Source organism: Montipora capricornis, chromosome 6 (genome assembly GCF_036669925.1).
Source record: "Montipora capricornis isolate CH-2021 chromosome 6, ASM3666992v2, whole genome shotgun sequence".
In the NCBI taxonomy this organism is placed as follows: Eukaryota; Metazoa; Cnidaria; class Anthozoa; order Scleractinia; family Acroporidae; genus Montipora; species Montipora capricornis.
The window spans coordinates 32,946,292-32,958,791 of NC_090888.1; positions in this window are offsets into that span (position 1 = coordinate 32,946,292).

The following is a 12,500-nucleotide window of genomic DNA, read 5'->3' on the forward strand; positions in this document are numbered from 1 at the left end:
CAGATCTTCCAACGTATGAAGCAAGTCTTGAGGCAGATTGGATGTCGTATACCGCCGTAGTGAGAGGAGAGTCTCACGTGAATAAAGACACGTAGGTGAACACAAAGGCTGCGAATGAAAGGTTAGCGAAAATCGTGGATTCTCGACTTGAGGAGGGCCAGGATTTCTCTCCACGTCCATAAAGACAACAAGATCGAAGTTGGGATCTTTTCCAGGGATTTTAAGACTCGTAAGTCCACGTTTAGTGAATTTCAGCTTCGGTTGAGGGAAGCGAGTGCAACCAAGATGGCGTGACAAGGCACTTCCAATTCGAGTCTTGTAAAACAGGGCCCACAAAAGTCTCTCTGGTGAAGATGAGTTTTGGGAAAGGCGACTGATGGTTTTGTCGTTACTTCCGGTGTAAATTTGTTGATGTAGCAGCCTTGAAATGACTAAAAGGAGCAAAATGACAGAGAGTATTTTCGGAGCAGCCATGACAGGCTGAACAGTTTAACGGCTTATACTACCTTATAGAATTCTAGAAGGTTAGTCTTGATTTTATATTTAGCGGTAAATACAGTATAGCTTAATATAGAATTTCCGTCCGTATCAAGGATGTCTTTAACATCTTTCACACCTGTGGTGAACCAAGATTTATAGAGAATTGGCTTGTTCTCTATTCTTATGAGGGAGTTGTGCCAGATCTGAGCTGATGTGAAATCTAGATTGTTGTCCTTATAATTTAGGGTCGTCCAATATTCCATAATTTCAGCTAAAAATGGATCTCGCAGAATAAGTAAACGAACGTCTTTAGGGCTTAAGTTCCCCCAGAAAACTAATTTCCCTCCAAATTGTGCTAGTTGATGATTGAAAAAAAACTTCCATTTCCCTGTATCTTGATCATCTAAATAGCTTTTTACCCATTTCATTTTTAAGGCCTGATTAAAACTAGCAATATCGATCATCTTTAGCCCCCCCTTACTGTAATCGTTGATCGTTTCTGTTCTTTTTATTTTGTCCCCTTTGTTGTCCCAAAGAAAATCGTATAACAGAGCTTTAATTTCCTTTATGATGCCTTTTGGTGTCGGAAGGGAGGACAAAACGTAAACAATCTGAGATACTGCTAGAGCTTTTAGAATGGCAATTTTACCCATAAGTGTGAGTCTTCTGGCCGACCAGCTCCCAAGGATCTTTTTAATCTTTTCGATTTTCTCAGTAAAATTATTTTCAGTATTGGCTGGCCAACCAAACGCCTAAGGCGTAGACCTTTCCCTCTGCCCAAAAGATAGGTTTACTCAAAGGAATAACAGCATTAGTATTCCTGTGTGAACCTATCCAGAGGGCTTCAGTTTTCTCATAGTTTACTTTCAAACCTGATACATTTGCAAATATGTCTAGTACGTATAAAAATCCCCAAAAAGAGCGTTCTAAGCCATCTAAAATCATTGTTGTGTCATCTGCATATTGAGACAGTTTACACTCTGAGTTACCCACTTTGATACCGCGAATTTCTATATCCCTTCTCATTGCATTACCCAAGATTTCAGCACCTAAAATAAGTAAATAGGGGGACAGTAGGCACCCCTGTCTTACTCCACGATGTAAAGAAAAGAAGTCGGATGCCCATCCATTGTTGAGGACACTGCTACTTATGTTCGTATAAAAAAGTTTAACCCAGCTTACCAAGGATGTTCCAAAGTTAGTGTCTTAGTATTTTCTCTATAAAAGACCTCTCTACACTATCGAAGGCTTTTTCAAAATCTACAAATAACAACAGGCCCTGTTCCATATTTGTGTGGTTAATAATGCTCTCAATAAGTCTAATATTTTCTCCTATAAATCTGTTTTTCAAAAAACCGGTTTGATCATTATCTATTATGTTCGGCAAAAATTTCTTTATGCAGTTTGTTATGGATTTAGCTGCAATCTTGTAGTCGCAATTGAGAAGAGTTATAGGTCTCCAGTTCTTTTAAAGGTTAGCCGGCTTGTTCTTTTTTGGTAAGAGAGTAATTAGACCTCTTCTTTGAGAAATTGATAAACAACGTTTTTCATATGCACCATTTAGTGCATTAAGTAAGTAGCCTTCAATGTCTTCCCAGAAAACCTTATAAAACTCGGCTGGAAGGCCATCAGTCCCAGGCGTTTTGTCCGATGCCATAGTTTTTAGACTGTTTAGGCATTCCTCTTTTGTTAAGGGTCCTTCGCACTCTTCCTGCGCGTGTTGATTGAGTTTTGCAGTAGATTCTTCGGAGAAGAAAAAAGCGTCATGAGCAGAGATATCAGGCGCACGTGATGCATATAAGTTTTGATAGAAAGATTTTGCTTCTGTTAAGATTTCCTCATCTGTTTTGATGACGCTACTATTCTCAAGGTGAAGTTGCCTTATGGTTTTGGTATTAAAATGCCTTTTTTCCAAGTTTAAAAAATATTTCGTGTTTTTTTCTCCTTCGTTGTGCCAGCGGGCTTTGGATCTTATCATGGCTGCTCGAGTTTGACGCTGGACAACGTTTTCTAACTGTAATTTTTTAATTTCTAATTCATTATATAAAGTGGTTTTGTTGGTTTCAGATACGTCATTTTGTTCCAGTTTCCTCTGTAGAGACAGACTCCAGCTTTGTTTCTGTTAACTTCATTTTACCTCTCTTAAGTTTTGCGTATTGTATTGACTTTGAACGAATTTGCATCTTCATTGTATCCCAGAGGAGCACGGCATCAACCTCAGTGTTATTTTGGTATTCATTTGCAACTTCAGTGATTGTTGTTTTTATCAAATTAATATATTCACTGTGTGATAGAAAAGACGTATTTAAGTTCCAGAAGCCCGGGCCTCTGGGATTGGTATTGTTTGTAAGGTGGAGCGTTATCAAGGAGTGGTCTGTTTTGTACCTTGGTAAAATATCAGCTTTTGTAATTGCCGAACTTAGACTATTGCTCGTCAAGAAAAAGTCTAAGCGACAGTGTATTTTGGGCTTGCTTCTTCTCCAAGTGAATCTTCTGATATCCGGATTGGAGACCCGCCAAATGTCGATAAGGTCTAGCGAATTTATTATGTTCTGAACTTCCTTCAGAGAGTTTTTGTGAGTAGTCAGTCTTCCTCCCCTCTTATCATTTTGGACGTCCAATACTAGATTAAAATCGCCACCCAGGATAATGTCCTTGCACTCGAAAGAGAGGAGGTGGCTAAGAACATTTTTAAAAAAATTCGCATTGTCATCGTTTGGCGCATAAATTTTTCCCAAGGTTATAGTCTTATTTTCCAGTTTCAAATCTACTAAAATAAATCTTCCATCTGGATCAGAAAATTGTTTCTTGATTTTCAATTGGAAGTTGTTGTTAAACAGGATGCATACCCCTGCACTTGAGCTAGAAACACTACTAAAAATAGCTGAGAAGCCCCATTCTGATGACCACAGTCGTTCTTTTTCTTCGGTGCAGTGAACTTCTTGAAGAAAGAATATCCCAATTTTTTTCATTCTGAGCCAACGAAAGGTTTCACGCCTCTTAAGGTTGTTGGTTGTTACTAGAAAGGGGTTTGCACATTATCGGGATTTTGGGGGTAAGAAAATTCTGGCTAGTGGGATTTAAAAATGGAAAGATTTACCGAATAGCAAATGCACCAGAACACTTTTACTGTATGTGGAAAGTAAAGTGTTCTTCATTTTGTACACCAAATGTTTCACTTCACTTCACTTCACTTTTTTAGGATGATCTATTGTAGTTAAAAGGCTTCATATAACGTTTGTGGATAAACAAAAAGTAACTTTGTTGGGGTTGCTTAAATTACATAAAATAGACTATAAAGGGGTAGGGATAGAGGCCAGTAGAACATACCCAGCGAGAATTGATCCAAGTACCTCACTCAGGTACTTTGACACAGTCTGTATGATACCAGTCATGACATTCGCAACACTGAACATATTCTTCCTTATCGTATGGAAGTCTGCAAATGCAGAAAATTGGCACCTTTGTCTTCTGCATGGCCAAATGAAACGGAAGTCCCTTGGCAGTATTCGGGAAAGGGGTAATTTTGCCCTTTTCAAGACAGCCAACAAAGTGTCTGCACATCATTTCTTGGTTGTAACTCTGTTTTGTGGGATCCAGGCCATGGCACAAGTCTGTGGCAAATGCCAGTGCAAAAAGACCACAATCCGAGCTACCAAGTTGCTTTTGCACCTTTTCGTAAAGAAAGGTAACTTCGGGACCTGCATGTAGGATCATTCGACAGGCGTGTTCAATTACGACATTATTGGGTCTCCTGTACAGGCTATCATACACCTTGACAACACCAGGAGTGCATGAGATGGTACTTAAAGACACCCAATGGGCACCAACATTGATTATTTGAACAAATTCCGACATGGCAGGGACAACAAGTGGAACAATTTTAGCTTTCTTTTTTTCCTCGTCAACAGTGCTCCGTGATGACATGGATGGCATGCTATGGATTGGTTTATCTTCAAAGGAGACTACACAAGCAGCCTTCTCGAAGTAGCCGTTACCGTGGTATCAACACCTTCAGCACTATGGCCACGGTGATTTGCAACACAAATGGAAAGATTACCAGTGTCATCTAGATCCATTGGGACAACTTCGGTTTCTACACCAGAATCAGCTGGGCTCTTTCTGGGACGCTTACCAACATGTCCTCCCGATGTGACGTCTACATGGATCTTAAACATTCTTTTCATTGTCGCGGCCCTCAAGCCATGCCTTCCTGAGAAAGGGTTCCCTCTTGTGGCTTTCGGGATTTCCTTGAAGGTGGTATTCGTTTTTCTTGACTTTGAGGAAGCTGAAATAGACTTTGAAATGCGTTTAAATTTTTCCGGTTTCTCTAAAATCAGACCACCGTCCTTCAAAGAAGCTTGGTTAAAAATTTTGGTGCACTGATGGAGAAGTGTGTGCACTTGCTTCAGGCTTTCAATATCGTCAACAATGTGGGTTAACATATTTAAGTGCTTAATTGCTTCTTTGCACTTTGTATTCACGTCCTGCTAATCTTCTGTCTCCCCGGAAGTTCTGAAAAAATTTCAGTGCTGCCGTCTTCAGCACTTTCATCATCTTGTAGCGTACAGTGGTCAATCTCAATCGTTTCATTTTTAACAAGTGACTCTTTGCAAAATACAACATCGTTATACAGAGTGAGGAACAGCGATTATCTGTAGTGTGTGGGAAGCTTCTCAAATCCCCAGTCCTTAATAAGGCGAAATACTGCCAGAAAATGCTTCCAGGGAAGATGGTTCTTTTCCCAATCAGATTCGCATTCGCAATGTGGCATTGTTGCAGTGTCACCAAAGGTTAAGCTGTACCAGAAACTTTGGGTGTTTGGATCCTGGGATTTCACGTCAAATAGGCCGCGTTCTTCATCTGTCACTTGAATGCACCATTTCTCTATGTCAGCAGAAGAGCACAGTCTTTCCAAACAATGATCCACCAATGAAGATGGACGATCATGTAGATACTGTGGCATCTCATCATTGTACTGGCAGTAGTGGCTGGATAGCCGGACATTGTTTTCAATATACCTGGTTAGAGATGAAGATTGACAACTTCTAAATTCTTCAAAGTTGTGTGTAACGACTAATGTTTAACGGTTTCTTTGTTGGACTGGGACGAGAGGTCTTACTTCGTCGAGGAGTTACAGCAAAACTCCAGGAACTGTATTCTCTTGCCTCAGGTATCACTCATGCAGATTAAACGCCAATAGTTATAAGATGAAAATTGGCTAAACGTATTACCTGATGAAGCTTTCTGGAAGAAACACTTCTACTAGAATGCTGAGCATGGCACTTAATGATGCACTGCGTCTTCCGGCCAAGTAATTGTACTTGAAAGTGAAATTTTGGCGCTCAACTCCGTTGTTAGTGTTGACTGTTACGAGCATTCTGTTCTTTCTGTAAGCCCAAACCCAGCGCTGTTTAAATAAAAAAAATGTCATAAAAGACAGTATTGGCATCATTAAAGTTCTCAGTTTCGGGACATCTAAGATGAGTTAAAATTGAGTTAAAATTGTTCCTTGACCCTAGTCCTTTTTCTCGCATTCACCACACAAATTTAAAAAACGGCATCCTAGAAGAAGGTAAATAAAGGCTAAGTTCGAGTGAAGGCAATACTTACCTTGTGTTGCCTCAGCCAGGTCTTCTCAAACCACTTCCGATACAGAGACTGCCCCCACAATTCCTCGTCATTTTTCAGAAGGGATATGTTCTCTTCAAATTCATTCTCTGTGCGAGAGCGGGCAATTCTTCTCATGAATGCAAGGGCCTTTCCTTTTAAGCGTGTCATGCCATTGCTTAGTCTTGAGAGCCAACGCTCCCATGCTTGCTCTCTGTGGAAGTCGCATATGTAGACCATGCATTCTAAAATAAAGTAAATAATTAATTAATAAGTACTTATATGATATGAGTAATTCACCCAGCCTTGGCCACAATTCGTCCCGTCTCTCGCTTGAGGATACAGGAAGCAGGGAGCCTGGGAACGAGATGGCATCTTCCATGCATGTTACACGTTCCGTGCATTTGGATGGTTTTCACCTGATGTCACAGCAGTCATGTTGGTGCCCAGCACAATAGAGAAAAAAGTCTTTTGGGAATTTGACTCTATTATAATGCAAAACATGAGCCATAATTTGCTATTGTTTTGTGCACCAACATGGCCGTCTCATCGCATGATTGAAAACCATTGCAAAGCACAAGTCAAGTCATCAGTCGATAGTGGATAAGAAAAAGTTATGTAAAATACGTGCACCAGATACTATACAAAGAGATGTACCTGGAAAAAGACTCTCCACTGTATTAATCTCTTCTTCGGCATAGTCGACCATAAAATGCTTTGGAGACCAACAAAGAGTCCACTTCATGATAACTGACAGGGCTTCTTTAATTGCATCAGTTGTTTCCGACTGTGTAACGAAAGACGCGACCACCTTGTACTCCAAGTTTTTACAACTAGAAAGTAAAGTGGTAGAGAGTACTTGGTTGTTCTGTAAGTGGCATCCAGAAGACACAATTTGTTTCCGTACCTTTGAAGAAGACGTCGTTGCCAGTTCGTCTGATGGACGAATAGGAGGCCATTATTGGAAGTGCCATAGTCTACTTTTATTTAGTCGTCTTCATCTCCCAATGAATTTTCGTCGGGCCTGTTGGTATCTAGAGTACCTCTCTTGTGGGGTCAACATAAGGTCGAAACTCGAATAAATCCCCTGCGTTCTCATTTTGCCAAACCATAATTTTTTCCTTCAGGTTTGCCTGGTCCACCTTTTCCAAACGTTGTTTAATTACTGCAATTTGCATGTGGTTCTTTATGGTCGTATTGCTAGGGCAAAAACGTTTGCTTGTTTTAGGGGGTACCGATCCAGAAAAAAGGTCATTCTTTACATACACGCGGATATGTCGTTTCATTTCGTTTACATCGCGGACTCCATCCCCAACTAGCTCTTATATGTTTCCCGCTATTCGTGATTCTATTCGCTGAGATATATTTATGTGAACAAACAGGAACATTTTGATGGCAACACGGTTTATATTGCTTTTGTTTCTAAAAAAAAGCATTATTAACCAGCTTTCTCACAAGTGGTCCGATTCCCTAGGAAATTCCATGTACACTCGCTTTTCCCCTTTCGCTTTTCCTGTTGCTAGGTGAGCCCTCAGCCGTTCAGATGCTCTTTTTCTTCTCCTCTCTGTATTTTCCGCTACCTGAAAATAACAGTTTCAGAAATCGTAGTGAAGCCAAGACATAACACAATGAAGTAAAGGTGTAAATGTGCACATTGTAATCTTTCGTGGATTTTGTTTTATATTAAAGACTTCAAAAGCTTTTTACCTTGTAATCAAGGAACAGCAGTATCTTGCGAATTACAACGTTGGCTGGACAGTTAATCTTCTTTGTGGTTTGCTTAAAAATTCTCTTTCTTCGTCCTATGCAATGGTCTCCTTTATCCGCCTACGAGAGACATCAAAGTTAGCAGGGCACACAGTGAAAACGATCATTTAGAAATTTAGCACGCCTCCAATCCAACAGTGTGAAATAAAGCTGCTTTCCAAGTTTTGGGTAGGCCTTTAGTTAGTCTTTTTTTCTTCTGCAAGCAAACTGATGGGAATGGTAATATTTTCTATTAATTTCTTCTCTTTCTTTCTTACTTCCTTTTTCTTTTTTTGTTTGTTTGTTTGTTATCACATTATCCCTTACACTCTGCTGTTTATTTCTAGACTTGTCTTTAGGGTGACGATCCACACCATGCTGACAATCATAGACTTTTCTTCCAAGAATGAGAAAAGGTGATCCCTCGAACTGGATTTCTCCTGCTGGATCTTCAAAGAACACTTTGTGTTTCTTCTTTGAATTCCATACACCACCTGCGTAAATAAGAATATAGTAAGTCTCTATAACAGACTCTGCGTGACAGTATAGGTACAAAGCTGGTTTCGAATTTCATTTGCTTTCACTGGCTTCTCATCAATTGAAGAGACTGATGCAGTCTAAAATCTAGGGTTATGTACTTTTTTATAGCTACACGCAGTAACATTTATCATTATCAAATTTTTGGTTACACACATGATTTTCCTCACCTTGATCTTGTTTTCCAAAACACTTCGCATAATATGAGCAAAATCTTGTTGTTGTTATTGTCTCTAATTCGCAGAGGAGTTCCTCTACTGTCTCTGTCTCCCTAAGAAAGCCAACCGTGTCATTTATAGCAACAAATTTATGTAGTTTTGCAAGCGGCCAATTCTGGTTGAACGAAGTTTCATGGGAAGAATTTGATTCCTGGTGACTGATATCCATTTCTCAAACACACTAGGAAAATTTCTGGCGTTTTCAAATTTTGTCACACGTCCCGCCACTTTCCCGCTTTTTTCCTACTACCGCTGTCAGATACACCGCGGCTGCCACTATGAAAGCACTGTGACGAGGGGATGTCTGAAAAGGACTCAAGGGATGATTCACAAGGACCTCCTTGAACTAGAAAAAGTTTGATTTTTCTTCGTTTTCCTTCCTAACATTTATTAGCCTGGAGCACCAAGAAAACCAAGAGCAGAGAGGCATGTTACTTTAAAAAAAAAAGGACTAAAAATTTACATGCCATTTTAAAGAGAAAAAGGAGTAGCCACATCCTTGTTGTAAGTAACCTGCATTGGATATTCAGTAGTTTTCAAATTAAATGCGACGTTTTGTAAAGTGCTATAGCATAATTATAATTTTAAACCTCATGACCTCTTGCGGCTTATTCTAGTGCCATGGCATTACAGAAAATATGATACACTAAGTAATGCAATTTTCGTGACATAAAAAAACGTCTACACTTTCTCCTTCATTAAATGAATATTGTTATTTGATTATTGTGAGTATTTTGACGAGGGGATGTCTCAAAAGGACTCAAGGGATGACTCACAAGGACCTCCTTGAACTAAAAAAAATTGGATTTACATTTTGAAAGAGGGGGAATTCACAGCACGAAAACATACCTATAAATAAACCATGCATTGAAACCTTTGTACTGAGCTTTTTGGGTGTCATTTCTGGTTGATTTAATACTTTTTCAACAGAATCATAATCCATAATACCAATATCATTCAAAATCTCATTACTCATATTTTAATCATCTAATGCATAATCGATCTCATTGTCGTCATCATATTCCAGTGGCAACTCTTGTGGTTCTTGAGGAAAGTACTGAGGATCGATATGAAACTCTTTATTCCCTTCCAAAAGATCTTGTAAAGATTGTTCATATGTTGGTGGTATTGGTACTAGTTGCTAGTAGTCTCATGTTGAATTCCTTCATCAAATAAATCACCAAGATTCATGCCTGGCACCCCATCCTCGATATCAATGCCATAATTCGGAACTTCCCCTTTCTTCAGTGGTCGTTTTTTCCTTGCAGGTATCCTCAAATTACTGTGAATAACATCATCTAATTTACTAGTCACTGGTTTGAATACCTTCGCCAATGACTGCTGGCTTGTCTGTTCACCAATGTTATGTTTTGTAATTGCATTATGGACATAATTAATCTTATCCCCTAATTCAGATTTTTTCTTTGCGAGTTCTTTCCACTTCAATAAACTCATTATATTATTACATTACACAAAAATGAATATCATATATAAAAAGTAACGTTCAACACCGTGTTGTATTGAAATAATATACCCATATAATATAAACGATCATACCAAATTATGATATTGAAGATGATGTAGTCTCGAACTTAGACAGTTATATGATTTTATGCCTGACCGATGTTTCTGAATGCTGATTTGCGGCCCATCCGGGTCGGGAAAAACGAATACACTGATGCACATGATCATGGAACTGCTCTTTGTTGATAAGATCTTCCTCTATGCGAAAAGCTTAGAGCAGTCCAAGTACCAGAATCTTATGGATGTATTCCAACCAATAAGTGATGAGGCTGGTTATAATGTTATTGAAGCAAGCAATGATCAAATACTGCCAGTATCTGAATTAACAGACGATGATCAGAAACGGGCAATATTCGACGATTTCGTATGTGATAAGAACCAAAAACCATTAGTCGACTATTTTATGCGGGGGAGACATAAAAATTGCAGTGTGATTTATCTTAGTCAGAGCTAATATAAGACACCAAAAGACATAAGATTGAACTGCTCACATTTCTCTATTTATGATTTCCCAATTGCTAATTAGAGGAGCCTAATTTGTCGTGAAAACAGTATTCCAAAAGAATTATATGAGGAAGCAACTAAAGAACCATATTGCTTCGTGTATATTGATAAGCCACGAAAATTCACAACCAAAAACGTCAATGAAAATATATAATATAATAATATGAGTTATTCAAATGGACTATTACCATCATCATCATCACCAACAATAAGTGAATCAATTCATGGATTACCAGGTGTTGGTTTCAAATTGACTGATGATGGGGATTATGATATCAACAATAAAAAATTGAGAAATGTCGCTGATCCACAATCAAATAGTGACGCAACTACCAAAAAATATTTTGATTCTGAGGTTTTCAAAACTTTAAAAAAAGATGGAACTGATCAGATGAATGGTTTACTGGATATGAACAACAGTAGAATTGAAAACGTTGGACCTGAAAGGCATGGGACTTCTGATGCACTCACACATTTACAACTTAAAGCTTTTTATTTCGATTTGAATAAAAATAGTGCCAATACTGAAGCCCAAAATCCTATTGATATGAAAAAATAAAAAAATCAGCAATCGTGCAGAAGGAACTGACAATAGTGATGCAGTAAATAGACATCAATTACAAACTAGTCTAGTCTCAAAAGCGGATAAAACAGACAATCGGTGTCAAAATTGTTGAGACACTCTTATCCTTTAGAGTCGATTTCAAGCTCGGTGCGCAAATGGCCCCCTCCCCCGCACCCCCGGGACAATGCTGTGTTTTTAAGGTTTTCTACGAGCCTTGTCGACAGCGGTAGAACATTGATTAGGGTGGGGGAGGGAGGGGTATCTCCGAAAGGTACTTTTTGGACAAGTTTTCTTTGCAAACAATGGATTTGTCGTTGCCAGTGTGCTCTGTTGGCAACTGTCTCAACTAATTTTGTCGCCGATTGGAGCTAAATAATTCCAAACGGACGTAAAGATAGCAGAGTAACAATAACTCTCAAAAAAGAAACGATCGTTTTCAATTTACAAAACATGTTTCGACATACTCATGTCATCTTCAGTTGCAAATGAGCTTTTCAACGGTTGTACATTTGAATTTATGTTAAGATATGTTGCAAAATTACATGTCAGAACTTGCGTACAATTTAAATATGAAGTGTGAAATGCGCAGAAAACAAAAATAGCGCACATAGCAATAAAATAAAAGACAAAAGAACAACGTAATTAAAAAGAAAGAGACAAATCTAAATGCCTCAACTGCTGATTAAGGATGGGATTTTCCCACTTAATGTGCAATGCCTCTTTGATCTTAATTTGGAATTTTGAGGCGGCAGAATCTAAGATCGTGAAACATTCTGTGTTACAAGAGTCATGACAGGCCCTAGATGACTGCAGGTGTCTGTAAACATAGCTAAATAATTACATTTTAAAAAGTGGTTTGACAAACGATCTTGACATGAAAACCAATAAAATAGTAAATCTCAAAACAGCTACTAGTGGCAATGATGCCGTCAATTTCACTCAGTTAAGCAATGAACTATGAAAGGTGATATTCAATGCAATAATAATAGCATTTACGAAATTAAAAACGTGAATAACGATACATCTGCTGTAAATCGTAAATATGTAAACGATAGCATCCAATCAGTGAATAATAAATTTCTGGCTTATTTGAAAAGAGATGGATCTGTATCTGTGACTGGAGATTTCTAATTTGGTAATCACAAAATCAGAAGAGTCGGTAATGGATCTGATTCATTTGATTTGGTAAACAAGGGATATATCGATACAGAACTGGCTAGCAAACCAAATGTAAATCAAGTTATTTTACGAAACAGTTCACAAGAAATGTCGGGCAATTTAAATATGTCTCAAAGAAAGATCGTTAACCGTGGTCC